Below are 6,000 nucleotides of genomic sequence, written 5' to 3'. Positions count from 1 at the left end.
CCTCTGTGGATTAAATAAATGGTTTCATTCGAAATTCCATGCAGATTCCTGAGTTCAACAGAAATATTCCAAATAATATAAATAATCCTCATGTCAAAAATTCGGAATCATATCACGGTTAGGTTTTAAATAGCATTTTTACATACATCCATGCATCTATATAAGAGACTTTGGTCGTCTGTCAGCAATCCATTCGTTTGTTGTAATAGCGCTTGCCTTGCAAAATAAATACATCTTAAGAATTCACGTTCTTCTTTGAGCAATGGTCACTCCAGAGAGTTTTTTTTTTTTTAACATTTTTACTGCGTCACGAAAGTTTCAAACTGTATGTTGAAAAGATAAAGATTAAGAGTATTTTATTTTAAAATTTGAACAACGCTTCTATCACGGAGAACACAACTCTGAGAAACACACACACACACACATATTTATATAAATAGATATAGAAGAGTATGAGAAGGCTATAGCAATGCAGGGAACCGACTGTTGTATTTGTGTAACGTTTGAACAAAAATGGACAAACGAAAGAGTCTTATTTGTTGTTATTTTATTTAACTTATATATCCATTTACTTTTCAAGATAATCACTATACAAATTAGTAAATATGAACTTACTGTTTGATGTAATCGGGATGATGAAGGCCTTACTATTTCGAGATAATATCTCTTTTTCAAAAGAAAAGAAACCAAAGAATGTTCCTAAAAAAGGAAAACATTAAAATGTCGTAAGGCAGAAATGGATGTAGGAACGGGACAACTGTAAAGCAGAAAAGGCTTTATGCATGGGTTTCTATATTCATATTACTATAGACATTTTCATTTTTTTTTATTCATTCATTTGTTTAATTTAATCTTCTTTTTTTTTAATTATTTGTTGATTATTTATTTATTTATTTTTTTTTAGCGAACGACATATCGGTTATTATTTAAATTCTTACCGGAAGTAAGTAATACTGTGAATTTGTAATGGAAACACCGTTAATATTAAACCTATTAAGGTTTTTGTGTTAGGCTGTACGCGTCAATAAAATATGCTGATTTTATTATTTTATTTTTTATTATATATTTGTTTATTAATGTCCTATTAAAAAATATACATAATTGTAATGTGATACTTAATTTTTATAGTACGTTGGTTGTCAATGTCATGCCACCGCGTTAAGAAGTTAACTAATAAATTGTAAAGCAAAAAGGATTTACGCGTAGGGTTTCTTAATTAATATCATCGCTGTTAATATAAACATTTTCATTTATATACGACATTTCGGCTGAGTCCGTAGCGCGAGCCCTTATATCAGGCTGGATATCGCGTTACGGAGTTCCCACCACTGTAACCACGGATCGTGGTGCACAGTTTGAATCCCACCTATTCCAGGAACTTTCCAGAATTCTAGGGATCCAACGTATTCACACGACAAGCTATCACCCAGCTTCGAACGGGATGATAGAGCGCTTCCATCGCCAATTAAAAGCTGCACTATGTGCTTATCCTGACCAACAGAGATGGAACGAATACGTACCTGTTGTTCTCTTAGGCTGTCGTGCTGCCATTAAAGAGGACCTGGGATACTCTCCAGCCGAACTAGTTCATGGTGCACCTCTATCGTTGCCAGGTCAAATGCTGAGCCCGATAGAGTCTGCACAAATGGATTCAGTTCTGTACGTTGACAGATTGCGAGCTTATTTCAATAAGCTCCCACCTATGCATACTAGGGGACAGACCATAAAATCTTCGGTCCCAAAGGACATTTCGTCTTGGACTCACGTTTTCCTTAGGAAGGACTCTGTGAAAGCCCCTCTTACTCCACCTTATACCGGTCCTTATCGCGTGCTCTCACGTACTAACAAACTTTTCACCATAGACATCAGTGGTAAAAGAGAAACTGTCTCTATTGACAGAATAAAAAAAGCCTTTCTGGACACGAAAACGCAAGAGCCACACATTCCCCCTACATACATGCATCATTAACATACACCTGAAGCAAGTACTCCCAATGTAGACAACTACGTTACTACCACGCGTAGTGGTCGTAGAGTGAATTGGCCAAAGAAGTTGTGCAAGACTTTATATATATATATATATATATATATATATATATATATATATATATATATATACATATATATATATATATATATATATATATTAAAAAATTTTTTTTTTCCTCACACAAAATTTTTTTTTGCACAAAGACATTTTCTTCTTTTATAAAAAAATAAAATAAAATCCTTTTTCTTCATCCTCAGCATGAAAACCCAGCTTTTCACTGAAAAGCAAGAACATTTTCTCATAAAAAACAACTTTTGTGAACATTTTTTTCTCTCTTAACAACTGCTACATTTCTTCTTTATCGGCTTTCCGCCTAAGCAGGGGGTGATGTAGCAACCCCCCCTAATGAACTATACTCTCTGGCGGATCAATGCTTCCCTGTAAGTTCTTCGGCCATAGACTGGCCAATCGACAGGCAGGGTGCATTGATCCTACTGTCCCCAAAAAGAGTGCAGGGGACATCCAACAGTCAGCACAGAGCCGCGAGCGAAGACACACCCTCCTCTCCTCCTCACCCAGCACCGACAGTCCGACGTGGACCTGACTCAATAACTTCGAGCTCCACCACTATTATCCCGTTGAATAAATACTTGCAAATGTTTAATGTTAAGAGGAGTTTGTCGTTTTTATCGAGGGTTCTAAAAGATAAATAATTAGCTGGGGTACAACTACCCCAGCTAAATACCTGTTTCAAAACTGTTAATATTGCTACAAAATAACAACAACAGATCTTATTTATGTGAAAAATATGTTTTTTCAATTATATTTTACCCTTTCAATCCTTTCTATCCTTCTATTCATGAAGCTCAATGTATGTTAAATTTAACTACAGAGCATACACAAATAGATGACAAAACAGCTATATTCCAAATTTTAAGATGTTATTCATTTATTTCTTTCAACATGTCAAAATGGCCACTTTTTTCACAGCGCCCTTTTCATGGTACAATACTTGTACTTGTGTGGGGTAAAAAAGGTTAAAAATGTCTGTGAAATAATGTTGAGTATTAAATAAATACCAAGCAAGAGCCATTTGTGATTTTAAGTTCTTTCCGGAGAGACAATAAAATACTTATTTGTCCTCTTTCGTTTATAATGGCTTTTCTTTAGTGCACTTTATCTTTAATAAAGTGAACGCCATTCAAATGTTAAGTACTACCTATTGTTGTCAAAGAAGTCATAAAGATTATTTATGATTATAAAAGCATAAAACAAAAATAAAATCTATTTGATCACCTATAAACGAATCCATGTTTACTCGCTCCTCTCCACGAGGGCAAAACGGTTTTAATGTACGGTAAACCTTTTTTTTTTTTTTTGCAATATAGCTGAGAAGGTGATCTATAAACTGTAATAATTGTTTGAAATTTGGTCAAAAAATGAGTGAGCGGTGAAGATTTAAAGCAGTTCTAAATGACTAAAACTGCCACATAACCATATATTCAAACATTACCGTGTTTGAATGATCGTATCATCGGCATTACCTTGCGGATGAGGTCGCCTCAGACGGAGTGTTCTAAACTCATCCTTCCTTTCAAAAAGATGATTATTATTGCCCACTATTATTATTATTATTATTATTATTATTATTATTATTATTATTATTATTATTATTATTATTATTATTATTATTATTATTATTATCACGCAAGCTATCATCAAATATTTTTCTTCTAGAACAAACTGTGGTGTTCCCTGAAGTCTGAATGACAATAAGTCACTCCAGTTTTCCAGTACTCTCCACCTCTTTCGATAATATTTATTATTACTATTATTATCTATATATTAATACCGTAGTACCTTTAACGTACTACGTACTTGTGTCAAAGATTCCAAATTATAAATTATTCGATCGGGAGATCCTATGTATTAAAAAGAGGATAGAAGGTGATAACATACTACAAACATTAAATAATTTTTATATAGATATACCAATTTAATGTCCATAGTATGTTATCACTTCTATCCTTTTTAATAAATAGGATCTCTCGATCACCGAGGACACAATGTCAAAAAAAAAAAAAAAAAATCAAATTAAATTAAATGATGTCACTTTAAAGCCGTGCATGAAACTAAAATATACCTTCTAGGTTTTCTGACTAGAATCTAAAGAAGGTAAATGATATCATGGGGTTTCCGTTTGCGCTGGGTATCCATATAATGGAAATATGTCACAGACTCCTATAAGGATATTGGAGATAAACCGTAATATATATAGATATATTCCGTAGGTATATATATATAGATATATTCTGACACTACATTAACCAGATTACTTAGATAAATAATTTTACAGTTTTAAGAAAATGACTACAATATTATCGCGAGGTCTCCATTCATGCAAAATGTCCACAGAATGCTCAGCTGCAATATATTACATATGAAAGATGCTGCTGTGGAATTTCCTCAAGTCCTGTTAGTTATATTCTTCTTCTTCTTCTTCTTCTTCTTCTTCTTATTATTATTATTCTTCTTATTATTATTATTATTATTATTATTATTATTATTACACTGTTATTCCACCCCAAGCAAGGCATAGTGCCACTTGGACGTAAGGGGCTACTATTTGTGACCAAATCTATTCTTGTTTTGTAATCGCCAGACAACGCCGAGTAGAAAGAATTTATCCAGTTATTGGTTTATCTATCTATCTGTCTATCTAATTGTCTATCTAGCGAAGTAAACAATAGATTGAATTGTAGGAAACGATTAGTTGAGCGATATGTAGTTGCAGAAAGGGTCAAAGGGTCATGCTGTGACATAATATAAAATCTGTGACTGATCAAGTTGCACCGGAAGATATGCAAACGGGGACCAGATCTGACGTGTCAAAAGTTCCGGTTTGAAGAAACCAAGTTAATTTTAGTGAGTTCGATCTTAGACTCCGAGGAGACAAGATGGGGTAAACACACACACCATACGGAGGCGACGTTTCCAAATGGAACTACAGGCAAAGACCGTCATTCATTCCAGTCTGCTATGACAAAACGCCGGGGAGTGAATTAAAAAACAAACATTCGTCTTGGGTTCCTGTCTTGCATGCGTCTTTGTTGTAACAGAATCAGCTCAACCAAGACGTTGACAAATCTCCCAGAGGCCCTGCAGATGACAGGTATGTCGCTATGTATATGTTGCGATATGTTCTGACACAAACGTACCCACACTCAGAGTCTAGACATTCACGATCACTAGATGAGACGAACACGTTAAGACAGATTTATACACTAGACGATCACGAACTATTAAAAAAAGAGTTAAATACGGCCTGATAAAAAGAGTTAAACAAAAAGTTAAACAAACAAAATAAATAAACAAACAGATAATTAAATAACGACTATTAAACATTATATAACGCTCCGAGTGGGGAGTACTATTATTTGTCTTCTTAAATTAGACACAAAGTGGAGATATCCACCCATTCAGAAATAGGCGTTCTAGATTGAGAAGAAAAATAAAAAATTCTCCCAATTGAGAGTTTTTGCCCCCCCCTTCCCCGCTCTTCGCCTGAGAAGAGAACGATTAAACTTTGATCCTAGCCCGGTCTATACACTTGAAAACATGACAAGAAACCTATTTTCCCTGTTGTAATATGAACCCGCTCCAAGCTGCACGGTATTATTCGGCTACTCTGAGTGAAATGTATGATGACAATTAAACGAAATTATATCCTGTACACACAATCACGTTGAAACACTAGTTCTCATTAGATAATCAAAGTTAAGCAACGTTGAAACCAATACTAGATGGGTGACCATTTCGGAATACTAGACGTTGTGTGTATTTAGGTAAGCGAGTATGTATAATACCTCAAGGAGATGAACACCCCTGCCTTTGCACATTTTTATGTCACCCTTAGGAAAAGTGTAGACCGTGATAATCTAGAGGGTTACCATATTTCTATGTCACCCTTAGACCATGATAATCTAGTGGGTTACCACATTTCTATGTCA

The sequence above is a fragment of the Euprymna scolopes genome, chromosome 14 (genome assembly GCF_053919585.1).
Source record: "Euprymna scolopes isolate OS-2025 chromosome 14, ASM5391958v1, whole genome shotgun sequence".
Taxonomy (NCBI): Eukaryota; Metazoa; Mollusca; class Cephalopoda; order Sepiida; family Sepiolidae; genus Euprymna; species Euprymna scolopes.
This window is presented reverse-complemented; position numbering follows the sequence as displayed.